This window comes from Ambystoma mexicanum, chromosome 1q (assembly GCF_040938575.1).
Source record: "Ambystoma mexicanum isolate Mex_15411 chromosome 1q, UKY_AmexF1_1, whole genome shotgun sequence".
NCBI lineage: Eukaryota > Metazoa > Chordata > Amphibia > Caudata > Ambystomatidae > Ambystoma > Ambystoma mexicanum.
In genome coordinates, this window is record NC_090922.1 from 1,406,101,239 (window position 1) to 1,406,128,097 (window position 26,859).

The 26,859-nt window shown below is 53.2% G+C and overlaps 1 protein-coding gene across 1 annotated transcript in view; it reads right to left on the minus strand.

Annotated features, from left to right (window-relative positions):
* Positions 1 to 26,859, minus strand: part of LOC138548298 (vitamin D3 hydroxylase-associated protein-like) — a 428,655-nt gene that overhangs the window by 400,925 nt on the left and 871 nt on the right. The gene's annotated exons all lie outside the window — the stretch shown is intronic.

A 26,859-nucleotide genomic window follows, 5' to 3' on the forward strand; every position in this document is an offset into this window, starting at 1 on the left:
TAAGATTACAGTAAGATTTTTCCTTTGCAGATGGGGAGCAGGTGCAACTGGATCTAGGTCACCTGGCCTCAGCCCCGCCCACCTGATGCCTTCCTGGTTGCTGCTCTTTCAGCCTTATCCCTGCCCACCTGATGCCTTCCTGGTTGCTGTTCTTTTGGCCTAATCCCTGCCCACCTGATGCCTTCCTGGTTGCTGCTCTTTCAGCCTAATCCCTGCCCACCTGATGCCTTCCTGGTTGCTGTTCTTTTGGCCTAAGCCCCGCTCACCTGGAGCCATCCTGGTTGCTGCTCTTTTTCCCTACTAAAGCAGCCATCCAGCCTCTTTTCCTTTGAAGATGGGGGGCAGGTGCAAGTGGATCTAGGTCCTGGCCTAAGCCGTGCCCACCTGATGCCTTCCTGTTTTCCGCTCTTTTTCCCTACTTAAGCAGCCCTCCAGCCTCTTTTCCTTTGCAGATGGGGAGCATGCTAAAGTGAATCTATGTCACCTGGCCTAAGCTCTGCCCCCCTGGTGCATTCCTGTTTGCCGCCCTTTTTTCCTACTTAAGCAGCCCTCCAGCCTCTTTTCCTTTGCAGATGGGGAGCAGGTGCAAGTGGATCTGGGTCACCTGGCCTAAGCCCTAGCCACCTGATGCCTTCCTGGTTGCCCCTCTTTTAGCCTAAGCCGTGCCCACCTGGTGCCTTCCTGGTTGCCACACTTTTTCCCTACTTAAGCAGCCCTCCAGCCTCTTTTCCTTTGCAGATGGGAGCAGGTGCAAGTGGATCTAGGTCACCTGGCCTAAGCACTGCCCACCTGATGACTTCCTGGTTGCCGCTCTTTTGGTCTATGCCCCACCCACCTGGTGCCTTCCTGGTTGCTAATCTTTTTCCCTACTTAAGCAGCCCTCCAGCCTCTTTTCCTTTGCAGATGGGGAGCAGGTGCAAGTGGATCTAGGTCACCTGGCCTAAGCCCTGCCCACCTGATGCCTTCCTGGTTGCCCCTCTTTTGGCCTAAGCCCTGCCTGCCTGAAGCCTACCTGGTTGCCGCTCTTTTGGCCTAAGCCCCGCCCACCTGATGCCAACCTGGTTGACGCTCTTTTGGCCTAAGCCCCGCCCACCTGGTGCCTTCCTGGTTGCCACTCTTTTCCCCTACTTAAGCAGCCCTCCAGCCTCTTTTCCTTTGCAGATGGGAAGTAGGTGCAAGTGGATCTAGGTCACTTGGCCTAAGGCCCACTCACCTGATGCCTTCCTGGTTGCCGCTCTTTTGTCTTAAGCCCTGCCCACCTGGTGCTTTCCTGGTTGCCGCTCTTTTTTCCTACTTAAGCAGCCCTCCAGCCTCTTTTCCTTTACAGATGGGGAGCAGGTGCAAGTGGATCTAGGTCACCTGGCGTAAGCCCTACCCACCTGATGCCTTCCTGGTTGCCCCTCTTTTGGCCTAAGCCCCGCACACCTGGTGCCTACCTGGTTGCCGCTCTTTTCCCCTACTTAAGCAGCCCTCCAGCCTCTTTTCCTTTGCAGATGGGGAGTAGGTACAAGTGGATCCAGGTCACCTGCCCTAAGCCCCACCCACCTGATGCCTCCCTGGTTGCTGCTCTTTTGGGCTAAGCCCCACCCACCTTGTGCCTTCCTGGTTGCCGGTCTTTTTCCCTACTTAAGCAGCCCTCGAGCCTCTTTTCCTTTGCAGATGGGAAGCAAGTGTAAGTGGATCTACGTCACCTGGCCTAAGTCCCGCCCATCTGATGCCTTCCTGGATGCCGCTCTTTTGGCCTAAGTCCCTCCCACCAGATGCCTGCCTGGTTGCCGCTCTTTTGGCCTAAGCCCCACCCACCTGATGCCTTCCTGGTTGATGCACTTTTTCCCTACTTAAGCAGCCCTCCAGCCTCTTTTCCTTTGTAGATGGGGAGCAGGTGCAAGTGGATCTAGGTCACCTGGCCTAAGCCCCGCTCACCTGAGGCCTTCCTGGTTGCCGCTATTTTTGGCCTAAACCCTGCCCACCTGGTGCCTTCCTGGTTGCCGCTCTTTTTCCCTGCTTAAGCAGCCCTCCAGCCTCTTTTCCTTTGCAGATGGGAGGCAGGTGCAAGTGGATCTAGGTCACCTGGCCTAAGCCTCATCCACTTTCTTAGCCCTGCCTGTTCCTTTTGCTCTTAACTCTTAGATAAATGGCGTCTCTTGCCCAGGCATCCAAAGCGAAGGGCAGATGACAAAACGGGCAAGTCCTGTTAGGACCAGAAGGACCCAGGGCCCGAACCCCTGCCCAGATAGCAGGTAAGCATGCACCAACATGTGTTTAATCCCTCTGACCCCACAGGCCATCCCCACTTCTGGTCCGTTGTGATGTTCCATTGAGGCCCCCCTTCTCACATACAGGAGTTGCCTGTTTTGCCTGATTCTTCCACCCTGCTTAGCCTCCCCCCTCCACTCATCTCCCCCCTACATGTTACCTCTGCAGGAGTCTGTCCTGATACATTCTGGTTCACCATCAACGCCTTTTGCCAATGCTTGGATTTGACTTTTATGGACTTCATAGTCTCACAGTGCGTCACCCTCTCCCAATTCTCATGCTGGACTTCCCCTACATCTTGTACTCATGGTGGCCCTGAATCATGCTGTTCCCATTTTCATCGGGAATCGGGGCTTGTATTTGCTGTTCTCTCACAAAATGATGTGTTACTACTGACTTCTGCAATTGTATTCGCTCTCCCCTCTTGCTTCTCCACTTTTGCATTGCTCACTCTCTGTTCTCTCCTTCTCCCTTTCTCCCTTTTCCTATATCCTCCCCTGCTCCCCTTACTTTCTTCTGTGCACTTACTCTATCAGACTTGTCCTTGGCCTAGTATGATAGCAACCTTGTTTGTCTCCCCCCGCCCCTAATTGTTCCCCCACCCCTCCAGCACTATCTGATATTTTGTCAGGCCTAGTATGTTAGTCGCTTGTTTTTTTCCTCCCCTCCCTTTCTGCACCCCTCTCCCTCACCTTTTGCTAATCTCCGGCTCTACAACAAATGTCGCTCGTCAGGCCTAGTACGGTAGTCGCCTGTCTGTTTCCATTTCCTTCCCACTCGCCCCCTCACTTCCTTATCTGTGGGCCTCATTACACGGAAGGCGGTAATGGTACCGGTAACGTTAACCCTTACCGCCTTACTACGAGGTCCCTTTGCGGGTTGGTACTTTAATGCCTGCTTTTTAGCAGGCGTTAAAAACCAATCCGCAAAGGGACCAGGGTGCTAATTAATTAGCACCTTCCCCATTCCCATTATGCCCTATGGGGCAAAAATGGGAATGGGGAAGGGCAATGGGGGAAGTGGGAATTACCGCCCCGCCAACCTTGGAATAGGGCAGTAATTCCCCTTTCCTCCAAGGCAGTGCCGGTATTTTACCGGCATGGACCAAGGTGCTAATAGCACCTTGGTCCACCGCCTACCGTGTAATGAGGCCCTGGGCCTCATTACAACCCAGGCGTTAAGGGGTTAACGGCGCTGTAAAAACCTTAATGCCCGATTACGAGGTCCCCTTGCGGGTTGCACTTTAATGGCTGCTTTTAGCAGGCATTAAAAAACCAACCCGCAAAGGGACCTAGGAGCTAATAACGGCACCGTAATTTACGGTGCCGTAATTAGTGCCTTTGACATTCCCATTGAGCGCTATGGGGGCAAAAATGGGAATGGGGAAGGGCCAATGGTGAATGGGGAATTACCGCCCCGCCAACCTTGGAATAGGGTGGTAATTCCGCCATTCACCATGGCGGAGTTGGTAATTTACCGGCGTCAACCATGGCGCTAATAGCGCCATGGTTAACGCCAGGGTCGTAATGAGGCCCCCTATGTCTTATCTCTTATCTGAAATGTCGTCAGGCCAAGTATGATAGTTAATTTCACATCGTTACTATTCATGGCCTTTAAAAATGTAATTGTATTTTCCCTTATTCCCGCCCTTGCCTTGAAGCGCTTTGAAACACATTGGGCCTCATTACGACCCTGGCGGAAAACCATGGTGCTATTAGCACCATGGTCCATGCCGGTAAGTTACCGACTCCGCCATGGAGAAAGGGGGAATTACCACCCCATTACAAGGTTGGCAGGCCGGTAATTCCCCCTTCCTCCATGGCCCTTCCCCATTCCCATTTTTGCCCCATAGGGCTCAATGGGAATGGGGAAGGCGCTAAGTATGGTACCGCAAATTGCGGCACCGTAATTAGCACCAAGGTCCCTTTGCGGGTCCTTACTTTAACGGCTGGTCTACACCAGCCGTTAAGGTCGGGTCCCACAAAGGGACCTCGTAATTAGGCGCTAATAGGTTAACGGCGCCGCAGCCTTTTACGGCGCCGTTAACCCATTAGCGCCTGGGTCGTAATGAGGCCCATTGTGTATACGCGCTATATGAATAAACTATCAGATACCATATCATATCAAGTCAGTTATGACAAATGTTAAATATGTAAACCATTAATTTTTATGTAACCAGTGACAACTCTAAGAATGTCATGCTTGTATGCTGTCCCTGTTTAGGTTTGATGATAACAAAGCTGGGTTTTGCCTTACACTTTTCCTACTTGCAGTATTGGGTCCATTTTGAAATGACTCCAGAACTTCTGGGTAATTAATTTGAGACTTACCAGGCCATCTTAACGGTTCCCATTCAGGTCACAATCGCCTTGGAAACAGCTTCATGTCTGCATACCTGGGAGCCCTGGCATTATAGCCCTGCTCTAACAGGTGCACGAACATCTTTCAAAATAACTTGAAGGGCATTTTAGAAAACATTTCCAGCGATCACTTCCATTGTCCTTGAAACAAAAATCATACATGATAGCATGTTCCATTTCCATTCCAGTGATGCTCTTCCGGTCCTGGTTTGTACTCTGTATTCTGGAATTCCTGCAACTTGAAGTTTTGTTTTCACACTTAATTATAGAAGTGCAAGTTCCAGAATGCAAATGAAACAAGCATTGGCAATGCCAACAGTTTGGGCTTTTGTGTAGGCATGAGAAGGGCAATAGCCAGGCACTGCTCAAGTGGTATTAACTGGCCATTGATGGTAGCAGGTGAAAAATGGTGCGAATACATGGGCATATAATAGCACTGTCTGGCAAATGCCTAATACATATACACAGGGCAAAATGGTTACTTTTGCCAATGATTGCTTTAACAGGACTTCAGTGAAGGACACACCTAGTGCTTATAAATCGAGCGGCTGAATGCAGACCTTTAGATATTTGCATTACACAAGTAGAAGATTTAAAGCCCCAATGAAGCCATTAACTCAAATAAGACTGCTTTGAAAAAACTGTGGCAGGCACTTAGATCACAAAGTTTGATGGTAAGGCTTGATAAAAGTGAGCTCAATGAGTTCCCATGAGGAGGTCTGTTGGGCGGGGAGGGGCAGAGACTGGGGGAATGACCATAAGGATTAGCATGGCTATGGACAGTCAATGGGTGGGCAAATACCAAATAACAATGTTAAGCTTTGTATCCCTCCTCGTTTGCCATTTCTCCCCAAATGGAATAGTTTCACCTATAGGTGGCGCTTTATAGCCCAAACTAAAAATAGGACTAGGCAACAATGCACAGAATGACACGGGGTGTGTTGGTATGTATTGTTTGACACATTTCTGCGACAAGCGCAAGTGACAGAGCCAGTAGAGCGGGGAAAGAGGAGGCTTCCAGTGATGTCTGGGGAGGGTGGACCTGCTGGAGGCAGTGGCAGGCCTCAGCAAGCCCCTTGCCATAGGCGACTCATAAGAAAGTCTTTCTCTAGTGCTGCCACTGAGGCAAATTACTGGTAGGCATTGATAGGAAACTAGATACGGCTAGCCTGATCCATGGAACATTCGGGAGTCAGGAAGGGGACTTGGCAGGAAACCCCGTTCAGAAAACTCAGCCAGAGTTTGTATAACGTGGGAGACAAAATATGGTCTCAAAGTGTTGCATTAAGAAGGGAAAAAGGTTGGTAAATGTTTTTTTTAATAGTGTTTCTCGTCGGATTCCTCTAATCTCTGTCATACTAACCGTTATTATAACCCACTTTACAGGTAGTCAAGTTATTGGCCTCAGAAAAATGCCCCCCCCCCTCTGAGGTGAGAGCTCAGCGCACAAGCTTTCCAGTCGCACATCGTGCTCCCCTCGTATGATTTTTGGTATCCGCTTCAATCTTTGCTGAAAGCAGCACCTGGAACCCTGCACTGGATCGTATTTAGTGGCTGTCAGCTTTATTAAGGATAATGCAGAAAATGCTGCGTCCAGGTTGCAAATATAATATTGACTGTTAGGAGGCAGCGGGTCAAAAATGCAAAAGGGGCGTGCCCACAATAGAGTGGCCTGGACCTTATTTACCTAGAGTCACTAATGTCGGTGATCCATGTCAGAGACACAGGCCCTCATTACGAGGTGGGTGGAATGGGTTTAAGAGCGCCGGTAATGGTGCCGGTAAACCCATTCCACCCTATTACAAGGTTCCCTTGCGGGACCCGCTCAGAACGTCTGGTCAGACCAGATGTACTTAGCGGGTCCCGCAAGGGGACCAGGGAGCTAATAACGGGCCTGTTAATAGCTCCCCTACAGGGGCTCAAATGGGAATGGGGATGGGTTTTTTAAATGAGGAATTACCGGGTCCTCCAAGGTTGGAATGACCCGGTAATTCCTAATTCAAGGAACCCGGAACCGAGTTTGGAGGCAGCCATGGTGCTAATAGCAATGAGTAATGAGGTCCACAATCTTCAGACAATGGGCCTCATTAGGACTCTGGCACTAAACCATGGTGCTTTTAGCACCACGGTCCAGGCCGGAGTCCGCCATGGCGGAATGGGGAATTACCACCCCATTCCGAGGTTGGTGGGGCGGTAATTCCCCATGCTGCCATGGCCCTTCCCCATTCGCATAGGGCTCAATGGGAATGGAGAAGGCGCTAATTACAGTACCGTAAATTGCGGTACCGTAATTAGCACCAAGGTCCCTTTGCGGGTCCCTACTTTAACGGCTGGTAAAACCAGCCATTAAGGTCGGGTCCCGCAAAGTGACCTCGTAATTAGGCGCTAGGTATTTAACGGCGCTGCAGCCTTTTTACTGCGCCGTTAAACACTTAGCGCCTGGATCATAATGAGGCCCAATACATCTTTAAATATTATTGTAATGAAGCTGACATATTTAAGGTAGCGCTTGCAAGCAGATTTTGTAATGCAGGTTCGCTGTAAATGACAGATGTCATTATCTCTAACCGTAAGGTTCCTCCGTCTGCCAACCTCCTAAAGATATACAGGGTAATTCATAGAATCCAGCGCACAAGTAGCGCACGCGGCTGGCGCACAGCGTGCGCCTGCGATAGTCTGCGCCAGGCACGTGCGCTAAAACAGATTTCCGCGCACAGCGTATTCATGGATTTCAAGCTCCCAAAACAGCCGTGGCGCAGAGAATCGCAGCGAGCCTGCAGCAGCGCCAGTAACGCCCCCAAGAACGCCCTCGCGCACGGAAAAGCCATCAAAAGCGCTAAATCATCGCTAAGGGCTGCGCTAACCCCGGACCACTTCACAGGGCAGGCAAACAAGGAAAGCAAAGCGGGCAATCTCCAAATCAGGAGTACGCGGGAAGTACTACACGCGACTAGGCAGGGAACGTGAATCACAGGGGTACGCGGGAATCATCACACGCGAACAGCCAGGGTGCGTGTATTACAGGGGTAGCGGGAAGTTCAACACGCGATTGGCCAGGGAACGTGAATTACAGGGGGACGCGTGAAGTAGAACACGCGATAGGCCAGGGAACGTGTATTACAGGGGTACGCGGGAATCATCACACGCGAACAGCCAGGGTGCGTGTATTACAGGGGTAGCGGGAAGTTCAACACGCGATGGGCCAGGGAACGTGTATTACAGGGGGACGCGTGAAGTAGAACACGCGATAGGCCAGGGAACGTGCATCACAGGGGTACGCGGGAATTATCACACGCGAACAGCCAGGGTGCGTGTATTACAGGGGTAGCGGGAAGTTCAACACGCGATGGGCCAGGGAACGTGTATTACAGGGGGACGCGTGAAGTAGAACACGCGATAGGCCAGGGAACGTGTATTACAGGGGTACGCGGGAATCATCACACGCGAACAGGCAGGGTGCGTGTATTACAGGGGTAGCGGGAAGTTCAACACGCGATTGGCCAGGGTACGTGTATCACAGGGGTGCGTGGGAATTATCACATGCGAATAGGCTGGGTGGGCCCCCACAGGTGTACCCTGTACACCCTCCCCGGCCCCTGCAGGCAGCCCACAAAACAGTGGACTACCCTGCACACCTGATCATGTCCCCCTGCACCCCCATCCACCAGGGGCACCCTCCACCAGGCCCCCACCCATGTCTCCCACCACCCCCACCCCCCAGCAGTGCAGGGGCACCTGCCATCAGGCCCCCATCCATGTCTCCCACCACCCCCAACCCCCATCCACCAGGGGCACCCTCCACCAGGCCCCCACCCATGTCTCCCACCACCCCCACCCACCAGCACTGTGGGGCACGTGGCCAGCAGGCAGTCAGGCAGCAGCCGATGGCAGGTGGGAGCGTGCTCAGGCTTCTTGGGGACTTAAATTTGGCCTCCTGGCCAGGAGCGTGGTCTTTCGTGTTAGAACGCGTGGACAGCCTGATAGGGAGTGATTTTGCACCTGAAAACCCCACACTCATCGCGCGAAAACCCGTCACCAGCATATGTGCGTCAATAGTTACCTGCACGTGCAGTGTCAAAGCGTGTGATTGGTGAAAAGTGAGCGACACGCAGGAGTGTCGAAGCGCGTGATTGGTGAAAAAGGATCCACATGCAGGAGTGACAAAGCGTGTGATTGGTGAAAAGTGAGCGACACGCAGGAGTGTCGAAGCGCGTGATTGGTGAAAAAGGATCCACATGCAGGAGTGACAAAGCGTGTGATTGGTGAAAAGTGAGCTACACGCAGGAGTGTCGAAGCGCGTGATTGGTGAAAAAGGATCCACATGCAGGAGTGACAAAGCGTGTGATTGGTGAAAAGAGAGCTACACGCAGGAGTGCCAAAGCGTGTGATTGGTGAAAATGGGCCAAGCACGTACACGCCGTAAGTGACGATGTACGTGTGGGCCTGTATAAAAGGTAGTGTTGAACACAATTTCCTTGTACGTGCTTTTCGTGGAGAGCGAGTGGGTGAATTCGGTACTTCTTGTCGTTTCACACGCGATTTACTTCACGGCGTTTCCAGTTCGTACTCCCTGTTACCTCTGACAGCTCTTTTCTCTTTTTCCTCTTGTACTGGTTTTCCTGGGCCTGTTCCCTCAAACAGTGTCCCCTTCTACAGTTGTCCTGTCTCCTCAGACAGCGTACACCTCTTCTTTTGGCGGGGGTGTTGCCAACCAAAAGTGCTATTTTTTCACGCTCTTTTACCTGGCAGACGGTGAGTCACGCACGTATCTAACATCTGTGCTTGCCCCGTGTGTAGCCTACCCCTTCAGAGGTCAATCTAGGCCGCGTGTGACACGCATACGTTCATTGTGTTACTGGATGCCACAGCGTAGTGCAGGGTTTTCCATCAGCACACGTGGTCTAGGAGGGGTATTGTGCACGTTCCTTAACTTTTTTGGGGTGCCTGTGCGTTGCGTGACCCGTCATCTTTCCCCAGGGGTGTCATATAGCCTTGCCACTGCACTAGGGTACGAATACCATCTGGTACCCAACCCCTTTGACACCCAATTGCCCAGGACAATTGTGCACACCCACTCCCATACGCACAATACCATCAGTGCCATGGTTGGGAGGCGTGCAAGCCGTAAGGGTGGCAAAGGTGGCCGAGCCACACGTGGTGGCCGTGGAGGATCCAACAGGGGACGTGGTTGTGACTTGCAGGGCGCCCCTGTTCCCCCCAGTCTGGAGGAACAGTCAGGGACACCCATGCCCACCCCCCCCCCCCCAGTTGAGAGTCATGTGGCTGATACCAACCCTGATCAGCCCATGTCGGACCAGGCCATTGTGGCACCAGACCTGTCCGAGGGTGATTCCATCGCTGACATCCAGGTCAGCAGGTCCACTGCACGTGCACCGGTGCACATTGGTGTCATCAGGGCACGCGCATCTATGCCAGATAGGTCATCTGCTGGCCCCCGTAGCCAGGGTGTGGCTCAATCCACCCCACCTCTCATACACCCTGCCAAGACTGTGTCGGTCCTAGTTCATGCACCTCAGATCAGGCCTGACCCCATCCCACTACCCCCAATGCCTGCACCTACTCCCATGCTGAGTGGGCAATCACACACACCCAGTACAGAGTCCACCACGGCTCCTGCCCCTAGTGTCCACAGCGGCGTAGGACACTCTGGATCCCCACCCCCTTCCAAGCGCAAGAGGAAGAGTGCACGTCCGGCACAGGCTGATGCCCCAGACACGGCTGCACAGTCCGGCCCATCAAGGAAGCCAAGCTTCACAGACGCCGAACTTAATGCACTTGTTCAGTATGTGTCAGATCATGATAGGGAAATGGTCATCGTTGCAGGGTCCAAGACCACACATGCCAGACGCCAGGCACACTGGCAGACCATTGCTGACAGAATAAGTGCCCTTGGAGTAGTGAGGCGCACAGCTAGTGATTGCCAGAAGCGCTGGAATGACCTTAAGCGCAGGGCAAAGGATAAGCTGGCCTCAAGTCATGCCGCAACCTTGGTGACTGGAGGTGGGTCCCCAGCACAGGAAATAGAACTCACACCACACGAGTCCGTAGCTGGATCCTACGTCACCGAGGGACAACTCCAAGGTGTGGGAGACCTCCCTGATTACGAGGCATCATCCGGTGAGTGCACATGCATGTGTGTATTATCCATGTGCATGGTGTGTGTGTGAAGCATTCATGTTGGGTGCCTGTCAAGGGGGTGTGTGGCAGAGTTGATAGTGGCACCCATGTGCCTCATCCAGTATGTTCAGTGCAACACCATCTGGCCACAGCACTATCCCTACTGGCAACAGTGCACATATGGGCCAACACCATGGAAGTTGCCCTTGATTAGTAATTTTGTCACTACATTGTTGCTCATACTCCCCTGTCTATTCATCTGATGTCTTACATACCATTCCTCTCCTTTCCCCCAGCCATTCAAGTTTCATCTTCACATGCCTGACATGCAATGATACCACATGCTAATGCGTCCTCTGTATATAAATGCCTACCAACATGCAGTCATACTGTGGATGTAGCCTTGACATCCACCTCCTTCCTGGGTCCTTTGGTACCGTCTGGTTTCGAGCCCCATTCCCTCACACTCCATGCTGCTCTTCATGGTCTATCTTCCATGACTTCTACAGTTCAGACCATCGTGCCCTACGCACGACACCTGCTTGCCAAAAGTCAAATGAGGGCAGCCTGCCCTCCAATGCGACCCACCCTATTGCTGACCAGTGCATCTGAGCCTACTCTAAGCTAACTCTCACTGACATCTGCTCATACATGCCTTTGCCTGTCCCATAGACCCTTCACATGGTCCCTGTCCTCTCTCCTTGCTCCTCTTCCACCATCATAGGTGGGACCCGTTGGGGTGTACTCCTGGCCTCCTTCCAATCCTCAGATACCACTATTGATGTGCATGGTAATGGGAGCGTCTCAGTCCAAGGCCCTTAGGCCAACCTCAATCTCCTTGAGAAATGCTACCCACATCTCATCAACTTCCTTACCTCTCCTGCTGTCCCCCCTCCTCTCTCCTCATCAATCCTGCACTGCCTCCCTGCACCCTCCCATGAACCTTCTCCGCCTCCCACTCCAACTCCTACACATGCGGCACCTCTGATCTCTAGCACTCCCCGTAAGTCCTACAAGGCTGTCAACCTCCTCCACAATTACACTCCTTTCACTGCGGCTGCATCAGGCATTCCTCCGATAACTGTCACTTACATGAGGTTATGCACCTTGACATCCTTGGTCTCATGGAAACATGTCTGACGGCCAGCTCTGTCTGCATCCTTGACCCTCTCCTTGGCCCGCCACTACTGTGCAGGGGGGGTGTGCCCTTGGCTTCCCTGAGGGTATTCCTGCCACTGTCACACCTACTTAGACCTACTCCACTCTGGAATAGCTTGTGTGAGGTTTCTGTCCACCACACCTTGACATTCTCAAACAGTGCGTACTGTGTCTGGGAAAACTGGTCAAATGTACTACTTCCTTTCTGAGTGTCCTCACCTCTCCTCCTCACTCATGTCCCCAGACACAGAATTCCTCATCCTTGGTGCGGTACGCATCCACCTGCATGCCTGTTGACGCCCCCACGTGACCTTTCTGTGACCTCAGCAACTCCCTCTCACCCTCTAGACTCCCGTCTGTCCCTACTCATTCTGCAGGGCACACTCTTGATGCTCTGATCTCATCTGACTTTCCCCTCTCCGTCCATCTCTGCACTCCTCTCTCCTGGAGTGATCACATTCTCCTCTCCTCCCAGCTCACCCTCAACACCCCACAGGCAAAGCCACCCTCACCACTGTCACACACCTTCTTGGTATTCCGACCCATGAAGTGTGTGTCAGTCGAGGCTCATGCTGCCAAAATCTCCCCCCCATCCAGCTCCCCCTTAGGCTCACTCCCATCCTGACAGGGCCCACTCCATGCTCCACTCCATGTCAGGTACACTGGATGTCTTTGCCACGGTCATGACCACCTGTCTGAAGCCCCATGCCAATGCAGAGTCCTGGCATGACTCGGATCTTAGGAACCCAAACCACAGGTGCCGGGTGGCAGAGAGGGAATGTCCTGCATCATGGCCATCCTCTGGCAAACTGGCCTGCCACATGCTCCAAAGGCAATAGCGCCTCACCCTTCTCACCAAGATGAGATCCCCAATCCAAGGGCACATATCTGCGGCATGTGACAACTCTGCAGGACACATAGAAATCTGAAAGGACCTTGCCGAGCCAGAAGCAGTGTGTACCTCCCCTGTCCCCTCCGAGCCCACAGCACAGCATGATTGTCTCTGTACCCCTATAGGCCACCCCCCCAGCACTTGTCTGCGCCTAACACCATCTGCCCTTGACGTCAAGTCCTACTTACCTTGTACAGCACTTCCAGCCGCCACTCCCCCTTGCACTTCATTGTGCCACCCACCCCTGCACTTGCGTGACATGAATGACACCAGCACCAGTAGTATTGTTGACTGGCATCCCCTTCTGCCCCACCACCCCTCAGTGCTCCGCTGCACCTACAAACATTACTTGACCGGTGCTTCACGAATGCAAAATTATTCCGTTACAGGTGTTGGGGAGGTGGAATCACAATGTTTACTGCATTATGTTGATGTAGACAAGGCACTGTGCATCGTTGCCAATTTGGACTAGCAGATCCATGTACAACATGTATACTAATTGATGTGACGATGCAATGTCAGGACCAGAGTGGTTGAAATCCAAAAAAGTAGCCCTCCTCTCCCTCTTCACTTGGTGGCTATGTCACATGCCATGTGTGTGATGGCATGTGCCTTTGACATGGCAATCACCGCCCAATGTGTGATGGCAGTGCTAGGCATCAAGGTGAGCAGGCGTTGCTCTCCAATCAGTACATAGTATGCCCTGAGCCTCCCCTACAGACCCAGTGATGGTGAATGCATAGGAGGACTCCCAGTCATGTAGGACATGTGTCGTAGGACTACTGCCTATGTTGTTCATCAGCCCTTGTTGCATGCCATGGTGCTAATGCCTGTTTCCATTTTTCTCTTTCATGTCTTTGCAGGGGACGAAGCACTTGTTGATGCTGGGGATGTGGTGGTGGAGCCGTCCCAGGAGGGCAACCCGGGCCGACCTACCACAAGTGAGGGACGTGGTGTGTTTGTGGGTGAAAACCCACAAGTGCTGCAGGCCGTGCTGTCGAGGGGTGTCTCTGGGGGTTCCTCCCCCGAGCAGTATTCAGGTGTAGACTCGGAGGATGACACCTATGTGCAGTCGCAGGTGAGTGTTCTTGGGAGAGAATCTCCTCTGTCCGACCCACCTGCAGCCAGGCCATTGGCCTCAATGGGGATGTCAGTGTCGGCAGATCAGCCTCCGGTGGTTACGGATGCAGGGCCACACCACCCAATCTCTGATCCTGTTCCTGGGGCTGCAGATCAGAGAGGGAATGCAGTCCTGCAGCCTGAGGCCTTGCCGGCACAGCAAGGCGCAGTCCGCCTTGCCCCAGGCAGGTGTGGTGCCCGTCAACGTGGTGGCCGTATGCCACCTGGCAATACCGTATGGGAGCAATCCATCTACGGTATGGCCACCCAACAGGCAGCATCATCCGAGATGATTGCACAGGCCATGGATAGGGTGGCCACTTCCATTGTCCCCCCAGAAAGGCTGATGGAGCGACTGGAGCAGGCTACAGAGTCCATCTGCCAGGCACACAGGGAGGATATGTTGGCGTCCAACATGGACAGGCGGGCGGCACTGGCGACTCTGCGGGAATCACTTTCCATGGAGTCCCAGCGCCACAGGGAAGCCCTGAGGGAAGAACTCCGTCACCTCAGGTCGACCCTGTTAGAGCTTGAGGCTTCATCCCATAGAAGGACAGAGGAGCAGCTGGAGCGTCTGACACGGACGCTCTCGGCCGAGATGCAGGCAACTCGTGCGGAGGTCAGGTCATCCCGGGAGTTACTGCATGGGGACCTCCGCATGATTATAACCCAGAACCAGAACTACCAGACCCGCCTGCTTGCAGCCATGGAGGAGCAAACTCGTGCTTTGCGTGGGCTGCCTCCCATTGTCACACCATCTTCTGAGGCAGCTCCCCCACCTCCAGAGTCAGCTGCAGGGTCTGGGCAGAGCCATAGCGACTCATCTCCCACAACAGAGTAGCCGTGTGGGCCACGAGCCTATGGGGTGTTTTCCTTTCCCATGATCCACACAGGTGGATTGTGGCGTGCATCCTGTCCTCGGACCTCATAGGTGCCCCCCCCCCCCCCCCCCGCCGGCCCTTTCATGGCCATTTTTTCTCTTTTTCATTTTTATTTTGCAAGAGTGTTGCCTTGTGTGGGTACCTGGGCATACACTGTATTGTGGCTGGGCACATGCAGGCTTGTCCTGAGTTTGGTTTCGATGCTTGGGTAGCAGACATCCACACCCCTCCTGCTTCCGTTTCCATGGGCTTGCAAAGGGTGTGCCCAAGTGACAGCAAATTACACGGTGACATTGGACTCCCATGAGCTGTTGGCCAGTCCATAGTCAATACTGTGTAGACATTCATAGTGTTCATTGTTGTTGCACCTAACTATGCATGATGGTATGATATGTGCCTCTACTTACATATGTTGCTCATGTTTTGCAGGTATTTCACACAGATCTTCACAAGGGCATACTCTCTGGAGTCACACTACATGTCGGTAGATGTGCACTGACACTTTTGCATGGCGCCATCACTGTACATCTGGACGGTGAGGACATACCAGCTGAATCAGGTAATGAGACTACCATTGATTACATGCAATGTGTCTTGTTTGGGTGGGCTTCAGGGTGGGTTGGTGTGTAATTTGATAGAAATTACTCTTACACATGTGTGTAGTAGTGGCTCCAGGGCGGTTAGCTGCTCAAGTGCGGCTATGTTCCATTTGGGGCACTGCTATTTGTGACACTGGTGTCATGTTGTGATGGCCAGTTTGTTTGCTGTCACATACCATGACATGGTGTCCTCAGTGGCGGGACTGTGAAGGGAGTGGGTGACATGGCAATGTTGTCATGTAGTGAATCGCCTGTGGCAATGCATTTTAGATTGATGGAGTTGTGTCTTTGCGTTGTGATGCATAGCTGGTGTATGTGTAGCTAGGGGTGCACACATATTGACACTTCCATGTTAACAATCTCAGGCTGATGTGTATCTGACAGTTCATTGTCAAGTAATTTTCAGACATTGTCAGGTAGAGTCATCATTGATTGTCAGATGGTATGTGCCAGAGCAGTGTGCACTAGCCAGCACTGTGATTCCTAGGTGAAGAAGTTGGCCACCAGTTGCGTACGGGCTGCCTCCCCCCGTGCCCTTTCCCCTCCCATGCGCAGCGGGCGTGCATGTGGTTGTGGATGTGGGGGCACCACCATGTCCACGGGCAGGCCCCGGCGTGTTGCAACGTTGTGCAGGACACATGCTGCCACTATGATCCTGCACACTATTCGGGGAGCATATAACAGCTGCCCGCCAGAACGGTCAAGGGAGCGAAAGCGTGACTTGAGCACTCCGAATGTGCGCTCCACTATGCCCCGTGTAGCAATGTGGGCTGTGTTGTACCTTACCTGGGGTGGCGTGGTGGGGTTCCGGATTGGGGTCATCATGTGGGGGCTGATAGGGTAGGCACTGTCCCCTGCGGAGGTGGTGATGGGTATCATTAGTGGTGTTGTGTCATGACCCAGTATCTGACATGCATGCATGTGGAGTGGCATTCATGCTCACCAAGCAGCCATGTATCTCCATGCTGGCCAGCCTCTAGGTCCCGGCATAGGGTAGACATTCTGTAGATGAAGCTGTCGTGGGTGGACCCTGGATAGTTGGCATATACTGATGTGATGATTCCCTTGGCATTGCATACAACTTGGACGTTGATGGAATGCCAGTGCTTGCGGTTTCTATAGATGTGCTCTGTTGCCCTGGGTGGACGTAGAGCCACATGTGTGCAGTCAATTGCACCAAGCACTTTGGGGAATTGAGCCACACCATAGAATTCCTGGATGCACGTCCGCCTTTCTGCATGAGTCCTGGGGAGATATATGTGCCTGCGGACTGAAGGCCGTGCAGTGATGATGTTCAAGACCTGGTGTAGGCAGCGTGACTGCGTGGCCTGTGACACACCACCCACTATGGCACTTGTCCGCTGAAAGGATCCAGTGGCCAAGAAGTGCAGTACATTCAGGACCTTCTGCAGGGGGCTGAGTGCTTGGGAGCACAGGGTGGGTGATGTGAGGTCATCCTCCCACTCACTGACCAGGTCCAGTATGATGTGTGCTGGAAACCTGTACCTCCCATACACCTGGTCATCAGGCATCCCGAATAGGCTGGTTCTGGGTGTGAATATTCTGGCCCTGACTCTCCTCCTCATCCTCCTTTGGTAGCCCACTGCCACTGCTGCTAGGAACGGTATGTTCATCCTTGCATCTGGCTTGTTTATTGAAAAGTGCGCAAATTAATGCCTTGCGCGTGTAGTAGGCAGCGTGTGAGCCTCGCACCCCTGGAATCGAGTTCCCACTCCAATCGCGTGTGGAAATTCCCACGCTGCAGGCATACAGGTGCGCTGACGTACTTGCCTGTGTAAGTGGCCGCGCGCCCCTGAAATACACGTACATAGGCCAATGGCGTATACGCGCACTTTTGGCCAATTACACGCGATGACACTCTGACGTGCAGGATTTCCACGTGTGCTCCGTCTTCACGTGCTGAGTGGGGAACGCCCGTGCGGATCACGTCAGACGCGCTTACGCGATGAGGGACTCTGGTCCAATAGAATCGCGTATGCGTGCTGACGCACTTACGCGCTAAGGGCCTTTCCTCGGATTTCACGCTGACGTGCAGGAATTTCACGTGCCAAATCACTCCGTATCAAGCTGGCCACCCGAAAACACACGGAACACCACGCTCCTGCCCCGAAGGCCGAGTTACTGCCCCCCAAGTGCCCTGAGCAGCCTCCCACGTGCTATCTGCTGCTGCCTGCCTGCCTGCCTGCCTGCTGCCACCGTGCCCTGCCATTTGGTGCCTGCACATCAGCCATCTGCAGGGGTCCAGTTGCTGTGTCCACCCCTGCTGGAACTGAAGACTCCCAACTGGGATTACATCGCTCCACAGCCCAGCCCCAGGACCCAGTTGCCCACCCACACCTGCCTCTGGGGTTGCCATGTCGGGCACTTCTACATCTGGCACCAGTGGCAACCCCAGGCCAGAGGGGCAGAGGGGCACCAGCTTCACTGCCACCGAAGTTGGTGTCCTGGTGGAGCATGTCCTGGGGCAGTATGATGCCCTCTTTGGATCGTCCCGCGCCAGCAAGGAAGGACGGGAGAGGATCTGGGCCGACTGTGTGGTTGCCATCAACGCGGAGGGGGTGGCAACCCGCAACGTCTTGAAGATCAAGAAGCGCTGGGAGGACTTGAGGTCCAGGACCCTTGTGAAGGCCCGGCGCCTCGTGGAGGGGGGCCGGGGCCACATGAGTTCCATCCAGAAGAGGGTCCTGGAACGCGTACGCCCAGCGCTCCACGCCCAGATCCTTGAGAGGGAGACCCGTCTGGAGTTGAGCGGTAAGTGTCCAAGCATCACTGTGTGAGACAGGGCATGTTGCGGTGTGCTGGTTCTATGATACTTGCCTGTATGTGTGCCATGTGCCATGTATGCATGTATGTGTGCTGGGACATCATGGTAATGCATGTGCGACCAGTGATGTGTGACCCACATGGTTGTTGCATGTGTAGAAATGCGGCATGGGGAGCACTATGCAGATTTGGGACATGAGAGCATGCCAGTCTCTGTACCTGGACATGGATGGGGGTGAGGATGGGTGCTGATGCCAGGTACATATATGGTAGCCATGTCTGTGTGCCTGACCTGCATGTCTGTGACTTGTGCATGCCATGGATGCATGACTCATGTGTGTGACAATGCACAGATTCAGTGACGCACCCACCTTACCCTTGTTTTGCCTGTGTTTGGTGTGATTGTGGCCAGATGGATGTGACTGAGGTGTAGTGTGTGCATGTGATATGCATGAGCCATGATGCATGTGAGTTACATTTCATTGAATGTTTCAAGTGTCAATTGGACATGCATGGAAATGTGCATGGCATGCACCATGCCTGTTACTGTGTGTGTTTTGCCTGGACTGACCCATGTGTTGTGGAGGGACATGATGGAAGTGTACTTTGACAGGGGTGCTCATCTGCTATTGCTTCCTGTCTAGGGGACCATTGTACAGTAGCCTGATGCTTGTGTTCTTTGTCTCCCTCTACGCAGCGGCTAGTGAAGAAGAGGGCGGAGACGGCGCTGTGGAGCAAGGCGGCGGGGATGCCCCCACGGCTGCAGCGGAAGGGGTGGGTGAGCCCCCACAGGGGCCTGCTACGGCGGGAGACGGTGAGGAGCCATCCAGGTTGGTGGTTTGCACAGAGGAGGAGGAGGCCGACACTGGTGCACACATGGGCCCTGGTGGGAGCATCCCTGCTGGTGCAAGTGGTGCAGTCCAGGGCCAGGGGCAGGAGGCAGCACAGGTCACCGTGGAGGGGCCTGTGCATGTCGCTGTCCCTGACCCTGTGAGTGCACCACCATGCACCAGCAGGGATGCCCCGTCCCAGGCCCGTCCGCAGGTAGAGGGGATGTCCATGTCAACTGACTCCCCTCCACCTGCGGCCGTGGGAAACCCTGGCCGCGTGGAGCAGGTCCTGATTGGGGTCGCGATGCGCACGGCTGTGATTCGTGATGCCGTGCGTGCTTCCCGGGAGGAGCACGCACGTCATCACGAAGTGCACCGTGCCGACGTGGCCCAATTGGGATCGGCCATGTTCGGGGGGTTCCTGCATGTGTTGGCCAATCTGACGGCCCTCTCCTCCTCTGTGCAGGCTATCCACCAGTCGTTCTCCTTGCCGTCTTCCGGCCCAGATGCCACCATGGCCCCCTGTGGACCTGCCCCGACCAATGCAGCCAGCTCGGTGGGGATCCCATCCCTGCCGCAGTTGGGAGTCGGAGGTCCAGCAGGGGTGGACGACACAGCAAGTGGACCCCAGCAGATGGAAGATGTGCCGGCATCATCGGGCAGGGCACGTGCACGACGGCGTCGGTGGTTACCATCAGCCTGGATGCCGTCGTGCTGGCAGAGGCAGTGGCGTCGCAGGCAGCAGCGGGCTCGACGTGGGAGGCATCATGGCTCAGGGCCATCAAGATCGGAGGGGCAGGCATCGGCCGGAGGGCAGGGCAACCCTGGCATGGCGGTGTGTTCCGTGTGGGAGGAGTTTGGCCAGCGGATAGGTGCGGAGCGGCAGCGGGCGGAAGAGGAGCGGCTCGCCATGGCCAGGGCGGAGATCTCCATGCATCAGGCATTGAGGCGGGCTGAGTGCCTCGAGGAGGCTCGCAGGGAATTTGGAGAGCACATGGGGTTGTCCCTGCGAGACCTCGGGGCCAGGACTGAGTCCCGCCTCCAGGACATTGACATGGAGTTCGAGGATGCCCTGGCCAGCATCACCAAGTGAGCCGCAGGACTAGCCCGCTGCCTTTGTATATAGTTTTTTAGTTAGTTAGTGCTAGGTTTCCTTTATTTAATTTTTTTTTTTTGGACCGCTTGGACAATGGCCACTTCTTTGTACATATTTTTTTAAATAGTTAGTATTAGGTTTAATTTGTGGTGTTGGGCTCATGGACCCTTGAACAATCCTGTAAATATAGTTATTTTTTGTGAGATAAATTTTTTTACTTTCATATTGGTCACACCATGTCGTAATGGTTTATCTTTCATTTCATTCTACATGTGTTTACTTTGGACAAAATCTATTCATTTTTCTATCCTTTGTTTTTTGGTTTCTCATTTTTGTTCCCGGACATGGACCTTTTATTTGCTTTACCAGATAGTTGTCAGAGTTTACTTTATTTTTATGTTTTAATACATTTTAATATTATCTTACACTTGTGTCATTTTTTCTTTGGTTTCTTACATGCCATGATATGGGTTTTGACATTGACTTGCACCCATTGTGTATGTGTGTGTGGCGGACATGTGTTCTTTTGCTTACTTGCCTTTGGGGTTGTGTCATGTGATTGCATTCACTATGTGGGTGCATGCAATCCTTGCCTGGGTGTTTGTGCTGGGTATGCTGGTCATTACTGCCATTATTGTGTATCATCAGGACCAGGGGCCAGGGGGACATGGGTGGGGGCCTGGTGGAGGGTGCCCCAGGTGGATGGGGGGTTGGGGGTGGTGGGAGACATGGGTTGGCCATGGGTGGGGGCCTGCTGGCAGGTTGCCCACAGTGCTGGGGGTGGGGGTGGTGGGAGACATGGGTTGGCCATGGGTGGGGGCCTGCTGGCAGGTTGCCCACAGTGCTGGGGGTGGGGGTGGTGGGAGACATGAGCAGGTGTGCAGGGTAGTTCCCTGTGGTGTGTGCTGCCTGCAGGGGCCGTGGAGGGTGTACAGGTAATGCCTGGGAGCACACAGCCAAATCGCGTGTGCAACTTCCCGCTCACCCCTCAAATCCACGTTCCCTGCCATATCGCGTGTGGAACTTCCCGCGCGCCCCAGAAATCCACGTACCCGGCCATATCGCGTGTGCAACTTCCCGCGCACTCCTGCAATCCACGTACCCGGCCATTTCGCATGTGCAACTTCCCGCGCACCCCTCGAATCCACGTTCCCTGCCATATCGCGTGTGGGACTTCCCGCGCGCCCCAGAAATCCACGTACCCGGCCATATCGCGTGTGCAACTTCCCGCGCACCCCTCGAATCCACGTTCCCTGCCATTTCGCGTGTGGGACTTCCCGCGCGCCCCTGAAATCCACGTACCCGGCGATTTCGCGTGTGCAACTTCCCGCGCACCCCTCGAATCCACGTTCCCTGCCATATCGCGTGTGGAACTTCCCGCGTGCCCCAGAAATCCACGTACCCGGCCATATCGCGTGTGGAACTTCCCGCGCGCCCCTGAAAACCACGTACCCGGCCATTTCGCGTGTGCAACTTCCCGCGCACTCCTGCAATCCACGTACCCGGCCATTTCGCGTGTGCAACTTCCAGCGCACTCCTGCAATCCACGTACCCGGCCATTTCGCGTGTGCAACTTCCAGCGCACTCCTGCAATCCACGTACCCGGCCATTTCGCGTGTGCAACTTCCCGCGCACTCCTGCAATCCACGTACCCGGCCATTTCGCGTGTGCAACTTCCCGCGCACTGCTGCAATCCACGTACCCGGCCATTTCGCGTGTGCAACTTCCAGCGCACTCCTGCAATCCACGTACCCGGCCATTTCGCGTGTGCAACTTCCCGCGCACTCCTGCAATCCACGTACCCGGCCATTTCGCGTGTGCAACTTCCCGCGCACTCCTGCAATCCACGTACCCGGCCATTTCGCGTGTGCAACTTCCCGCGCACTCCTGCAATCCACGTACCCGGCCATTTCGCGTGTGCAACTTCCCGCGCACCCCTCGAATCCACGTTCCCTGCCATATCGCGTGTGGGACTTCCCGCGCGCCCCTGAAATCCACGTACCCGGCCATTTCGCGTGTGCAACTTCCCGCGCACCCCTCGAATCCACGTTCCCTGCCATATCGCGTGTGGGACTTCCCGCGCGCCCCTGAAATCCACGTACCCGGCCATTTCGCGTGTGCAACTTCCCGCGCACCCCTCGAATCCACGTTCCCTGCCATATCGCATGTGGGACTTCCCGCGCGCCCCTGAAATCCACGTACCCGGCGATTTCGCGTGTGCAACTTCCCGCGCACCCCTCGAATCCACGTTCCCTGCCATATCGCGTGTGGGACTTCCCGCGCGCCCCTGAAATCCACGTACCCGGCCATTTCGCGTGTGCAACTTCCCGCGCACCCCTCGAATCCACGTTCCCTGCCATATCGCGTGTGGAACTTCCCGCGCACCCCTGCAATCCACGTACCCGCCCATATCGCGTGTGGAACTTACCGCGCACCCCGGTATGCACGCACACGTTTATTTTTTCTCTCTGCGCGTGTCTGTGTTTGTGGGTACCCCTTTGTACGTCATTTGTCCAGGAGGGCAACAGTATTGTACATTGGTCATGTCTGTATATAGGTGCTATTTGTTGGCGCGCCTTTTAGCGCACATTTCTTGCAGGCGCAGACACGCTACCGCCTGCTTTCTTGTGGCGGTCGTGTTTGTGCCTGTTTGTGCCTGTGCGCTGCTTTGAGCGTGCGCTTTTTTGCCGTATTCTATTCCATGAATACGTGTTGTATGCGAGCGTGTGGGCGTTCCGCGCACTTGCCTCCTGAACTTTCCCCGTGCCGCCCACATTCTTCCCCATTCCGAGTGTTGTGCCCCATTTTATTCCCCATTCCGAGTGTCCCGCCCTGTGTTCCGCCTACTTTAGAGCTGTGCGCTGCGCTCGGAGTGATGGCGCAGTGGCCGTGGCGCACGACGTTGGTTGACCTGTGCGCCGGCCTGCGCCGCGCGTTTTTTCCGCGCACGTCCTCTGCTTTTCTTGCGCAGGGACTTCCATGAATCGACGTGCGCTGGTTTCCCTGCGCTTTGCGCTGATTTTCGGCGCAGCGCACGCATTGGCCCCTCTGCGCCGGGATTTTCGGCGCACATTTATTCCATGAATCGGCTTGATAATCTGTTTGCCCCCTCACTGGTGGTGTTCCTCAGGGCACATTACTCTCCCCTGTTCTTTTCGAACTCTGTCTTTATCCTCTTACTACCCTCATAGCTCATTCTGACAATACTTTCTACACTTACATGGATGACAAACAGTTTCTTGCTTGGGACAAGGAACGGGTAGACATCACTTCCAGTCAGGCATGGCCACCATTTCATTCTGGATGGGCATCGATTCCCTCAGGCCTAACTCAGATGGAACTGAGTATTTATAGTTGGAGGGTTGCCCAGTTTATGGGGCACCCACTCTTGGCATCCCAGTCTTGGTACTTGCTCCAAGCCACTGTACATAGCCAAGAACCTCGGATTCATGCTTGTTGAAAAATGGTCTCTTCTCCCATAGAACAACCAGTAGCATTCTACTGCTGGTTCTCTCTGCACCTCCTGCCCCAGATGGGACTTTCCTTGCCCTATCCGTCTGGATCTCTTCATCCTTGGCCCTTCGACCTTCCTGTCTGGATTATTCAATCTCTCTTTATTTGGGCCTCCCCGCTCTCCAGCCCAGACACCTTCAGATCCTGCAGAACTCTGCAGCTTGCCTCATTTTTGGCTCTCGCTCCTCTTCCCACTCGCCAAACTTCACCAGCTATACATTAAACAGGTTGCTGTTTAAGACCCCTTCTATTGTCTTTCACGGCCTGTCCAATAAGATACCCTTGTTTCTCTCTGCCAAAATCGTACCGTACTTCCTGGCCAGAGCCCGACATCCCTCTGGGTGTATGCTCCTGGTCAATCCTAGGGAGAACAGGCTTTTACAGTTCAGGTGAAGTCTTTGAAACTCACGTCAGCTACAAATGGATCTATGGCCCTCATTATAACCCAGGTGTTAAGGGGTTAACGGCGCCGTAAAAGGTGGTGGTGCCGTTAAACCCTTAACGCCTGATTACGAGGTCCCTTTGCGGGTTGGAGACTTTAAGGCCTGCTTTTTGCAGGCGTTAAAAACCAACCCGCAAAGGGACCTTGGTGCTAAGTACGGTGCCGCAATTTGGGGCACCGTACTTAGCGCCTTCTCCATTTCCATTGAGCCCTATGGGACAAAAATGGGAATGGGGAAGGGCCATGGCGGCATGGGGAATTACCGCCCCGCCAACCTCGGAATGGGGCGGTAATTCCCCATTCCGCCATGGCGGAGTCGGTAAGTTACCGGCATGGACCATGGTGCTATTAGCCAGGGTTGTAATGAGGGCCTATGTGTTTACTACGACCCCCAGAAGTCCGAAAATGCTGACCTAAAAAATAAAAAAAATTCAACCCCCCTTTACACCACATGCATATGCGGGAGGAGACCCCCGCAGAACCCCCATACTACTATTATATCCCTATTGGCAAAGTAAGTCAAAGTCCACAGCGCTTGTACGAAACAGAACAGGAGTGGCACAAGGCTGCGGGTGTTTGAGAGGTGTGGGTATACTGCTAATATACTACCACTGTAGGTAACAAAAAACCCCAAAAGTCCCAGGCACACTGTGCCAAGGAATTGCCAAGTAAAGCATTATAGTATGAGTTTAATTGTGGGTGAAAGCACAGCCTGACACGTGTTTCAAGCTCGAAACACGTGTTTCAAGCTCGAAACATGTGTAAGGCTGTGCTTTCACCCACAATTAACCTCAGACTACAACGCTTTAATTGGCAATTTCTTGGTGCAGTGTGACTGGGACTTTTTGTTTTTTTTTTACTATTATATCCCATACCCCCCATATATATATATATGTGTGTTGTACGGGGGGGCCGGAAAAAAAAGTCGGAATTTGGGGAGTCGGAATTCTGAGGATGACATTTTGGTCTCTTTCCCTAGAAATCGGGCACAGACCCGCCCTAACCACCTTCCAGACCAAACTCAAACTGGCACTTCTTCAAAGACTTTGGCCACTAAATGGCTTTCACACATCGCCTCAGCACTCAATAGCAAGAAACGCAATTTGTGGCAAGAAAGCAGTCTACAAAAAGCAACAAACAGAAATGGCTTGCTTTACACCTCTGCCTCCTTCACCAGTGCTGCCAGAATATCTGGCGATGGGCATCCTAGTTCCACTGCAGACTGAGGTACAGTAACACAAAGATGGATGCTTTCTGACTAAGGGCCTCATTACACGGTAGGCGGAGAACCATGGCGCAATTAGCGCCATGGTTCATGCCGGTAAAATACCGGCACCGCCTTGGTGCAAAGGGGAATTACCACCCCATTCCAAGGTTGGCGGGGCGGTAATTCCCCCTTCCACCATTGCCCTTCCCCATTCCCATTTTTGCCCCATAGGGCATAATGGGAAAGGGGAAGGTGCTAATTACGGCACTGCAAATTGCGGTACCGTAATTAGCTCCCTGGGTCCCTTTGCGGGTTGTTTTTTAGCGCCTGCAAAAAGCAGGCGTTAAATTCCCCAACCCGCAAAGGGACCTCGTAGTAAGGCGGTAAGGATTTACCGGTACTGGTAAAATACCGGTACCGGTAAACCCTTACCGCCTACCGTGTAATGAGGTCCTAAGTCCTGTTAGTTCCGTGTGCACTGCCTGTCAGGTCGCACCTTCCGAAAGTCCTAATTGCTGACAGATGGATGGAGCTGTTGAGTGTATTCGTATAGCGTTAAAACAATGGAGGCCAGCTTACAGAAACTTGGTGCAAGTGCAAAGTTTGCACGGTGTTAGCACTAGGGCAACGTTTGCCTTATTGTTTGAAACACTGGGACATATTACAAAACCATTGCACCTCGAAGTGCAGTTTGGCATTTTAAAAGCACGAGGGCCAAAATTGCCCTTGTGCTAAAAAGATAACATTGTTGATGCATTTTAGCATCAGGGCTAAATTTGTCCTAGTGCAAATACCATTCTGTAGCAGCACTAGGGCAAACTTGACCGTGGTGCAAACATGTGGTGTAAATGCATCTTTTTTGCTCTAGGGCAATTTTTGTCCCGCTGCTTTTAATATGCCAAACTGGAATATCAGAGTTCGGGAGGATATCTTGCGCTCGCACCAATACGTTTTTTATGAAACCTATTATCACTGTTTCTAAAATTCCTCAGGATAGGTTCTAAAAAATCTTCAAGTTACACAACGCTTGTCAATTCCATATATTTTAATTTATCTTCCAAGGTAAAGAACAGCCGACACGTGGGTCTACAACATAGGGATGGAAAATATTACTAAATGACATAGAGAGGCCTTGATAACGACCAAGGGTCGAAACACGTGTCGGCTGTTCTTTACCTTGGAAGATAAATTAAAATATATGGAATTGACAAGCGTTGTGTAACTTGAAGATTTTTTAGAACCTATCCTGAGGAATTTTAGAAACAGTGATAATAGGTTTCATAAAAAACGTATTGGTGCGAGCGCGAGATATCCTCCCGAACTCTGATATTCTTGTTTACTTTGTACAAACTTTGTGGGAAGTTTGAGGGAGTGATATCACTTGCTGCCGACCCCATCTTTCTTATATATATTTTTTTGAAGTTCGAGAGTGGAAAATAGCGCACACAATTTGATAGCGATCCCACAACATTTGGTAATATGCCAAACTGCACTTGTCGAGGTGCAATGGTTTTTTAATGTGACCCACTGTTTTTAAAAATAGGTGAAATTTTGCCCTAGTGCTAATACCGTGCAAACTTTGCA